Genomic DNA, 2555 nt, shown 5'->3' with positions numbered 1-2555 from the left:
GGTCGGAGCTGGCTCGGCTCCCGCGAGCGCCCCCTGCGGCCGGCGGTCCGGCTCCGGCAGGCGCGGGACCTGTCACAGGGCGCTATTGACAGCGACCCCACAGGAACCCAGCAGAGCTCACCCGGGAACGCAGGGCCGGGCAACCATTTAGGCGACCTAGGCAGCTGCCTAGGGTGCTGGGATTTGTGGGGGGGGCACCATTTTCTTTGGCAGCAACCGCGGCAGCTGGATCTTCGGCCGCCCCGGTTGCCGCCGGCATTTAGGCAGAGGGAGCTGGGGCAGGGGAGTGTGGGGAGGGCCGCCTGCAGCAAGGACAGGGGAGGGCGGCACACAGGGGAACTCCCCGCCCCAGATCACCGCTGCCCCACCTCCTCCCCGAGCACACCCTGCCTGCTTGACTTCTCCCACCTCCCAGGCTCCTGGCGCCTAAGCTGATTGGCACCGCGAGCCTGGGAGACTGGAGAAATAAAGCAGCCACAGCGTGCTCAGGGTGCTTGTGCGTGGAGCAGGAGTGAGCTGGAGCAGGGGGTGCCTCAGGGCGGAGGGGTGCCGCGGAGGGGTGCCTTAGGGTGGAGGGGGGAGCTGCTGCAGGGGGGCACCTCAGGGCGGGGGCGCAAGGTAGAAGTTTTGCCTAGGGGGCGAAACATCCTTGCACCAGCCCTGCAGGAACCCTACAGGAACCCTAGCGAGCTCGCCCCGGGAGGGAACCCTACGGGAACCCTAGCGAGCTCGCCCCAAGAATCCTACAGGAACCCTAGCGAGCTCGCCCCGGGAGGGAACCGATAGAAACCCTGGCGAGCTCGCCCCGGGAGGGAACCCTATGGGAACCCTAGCGAGCTCGCCCCAGGAGGGAACCCGACAGAAACCCTGGCGAGCTCGCCCCGGGAGGGAACCGATAGAAACCCTGGCGAGCTCGCCGCGGGAGGGAACCCTACGGGAACCCTAGCGAGCTCGCCCCCAGGAGGGAACCCTACGGGAACCCTAGCGAGCTCGCCCCCGGGAGGGAACCCTACGGGAACCCTAGTGAGCTCGCCCTGGGAGGGAACCGATAGAAACCCTAGCGAGCTCGCCCCAGGACGGAACCCTATGGGAACCCTAGCGAGCTCGCCCCAGGAGGGAACCGATAGAAACCCTGGCGAGCTCGCCCTGGGAGGGAACCCTACGGGAACCCTAGCGAGCTCGCCCCCAGGAGGGAACCCTACGGGAACCCTGGCGAGCTCGCCCCGGGAGGGAACCGATAGAAACCCTGGCGAGCTCGCCCCGGGAGGGAACCGATAGAAACCCTGGCGAGCTCGCCCCAGGAGGGAACTCTATGGGAACCCTAGTGAGCTCGCCCCAGCAGGGAACCAATAGAAACCCTGGCAAGCTCACCCCAGGAGGAAACCCTACGGGAACCCTAGCGAGCTCGCCCCAGGAGGGAACCGACAGAAATCCCGCCAGCCCAGCCACACCCAGAGCTGATCCCAGGAACCTACCCAGGTCCAGGGTGACCAGACATTCCAATAAAATCAGGACCGTCCCGATATTTGGCTGGTTGTCCCGTGTCCTGACCGATCTTTGGTCGGGACACAGTGTGTCCTGATATTTCACTCCACCAGTAGCACTGTTTTTGTTTTGTTTTTTTGCTTTGCTCTGCCAGCCGACTCCCGTGCCCTTCCCTGCCCATGTGTCCCAATATTTTCTTCATCTCATCTGGTCACCCTAGGGTCGCACAGGCTGACAGGGCAATGACAGCTCGTCTGACCAGGGAATTAGAATTTGTCCAAAGACAATGGGACAACCCCGAACCAATACCCAGATTGACCCATCCCCCATTGTGACCTGTGGGCATTGGACATGTCACTCTCTCAGCGGTGGGCTGGCTGCTCTGGGTACAGGCTGGGGGAGAGCTGCCCATGTCCTTGGAGGGGCCAGGACGAGGCCCAGGGAGGTGCTGGGAGTGAGTGACCTGGGTGCAGGTATGGAGGGGAGGCAGCAGCCAGCTCTGCCATGCCCTTGTGGGGTGGCCAACCCCATGGGATTGGACTGGAGTCTCCAGGAATTAAAGATTAATCTTTAATTAGAGATGATGAAGCCTGTAATGAAGCCTCCAGGAATATCACCAGACAAACTGGCACCCCTGGGTGGCGAGTGCATCCCGGGGAGCCCCCTGGGTGCTGCACGGTCACCCCCCAGGCGGACCCTCAGGCTGGTCCCACCGAGCCGCTGGCCACGCGGCCGTGCAGTGCAGCAGACCCCAGAGGAGCCGCCAGGCGGAGCCCCGCAGAGCTGCCCGCGAACGAAGCCCGCGGGCGATATAGGGCCCCGAACGCTGAGCACGTGGGGGGGGGCGGCGCACGGAGCCCCCCGGGCCCTGGAGTGGGGCCGCCTCCCGCTGCGGCGCTGGGGCGGGTTCCTGGGACGGGCGGACGTGACGCACCTGTCATCGGCTACACTGTATCCTGGGGCCGGTGCGGGCTCCACGGGCGAGCGGCCGCCGGAGCAGGCGGGGAGCGAGGGGGCCCCGGGCCGCCCCGATCCATGAGGCTCCCTGCACGGTGAGGGCTGCGGGGCGC

The 2555-nt window shown here is 65.7% G+C and overlaps 1 protein-coding gene across 2 annotated transcripts in view; it reads left to right on the top strand.

Annotated features, from left to right (window-relative positions):
• The first annotated feature begins 2416 nt into the window (after positions 1–2416).
• The window catches only part of PCSK7 (proprotein convertase subtilisin/kexin type 7), a 53838-nt gene continuing 53699 nt past the window's right edge, over positions 2417–2555 (top strand). For both annotated transcript variants that reach the window (XR_012657188.1, XM_032796082.2), the window contains exon 1: positions 2417–2537. The gene's annotated coding sequence lies outside the window, so the exon portion shown is untranslated. The remainder of the gene's footprint in view (positions 2538–2555) is intronic.

Source organism: Chelonoidis abingdonii, chromosome 18 (genome assembly GCF_003597395.2).
Source record: "Chelonoidis abingdonii isolate Lonesome George chromosome 18, CheloAbing_2.0, whole genome shotgun sequence".
NCBI lineage: Eukaryota > Metazoa > Chordata > Testudines > Testudinidae > Chelonoidis > Chelonoidis abingdonii.
Note: the sequence above shows the minus strand (reverse complement) of the source record. Positions and strands in the feature narration are given on the sequence as shown.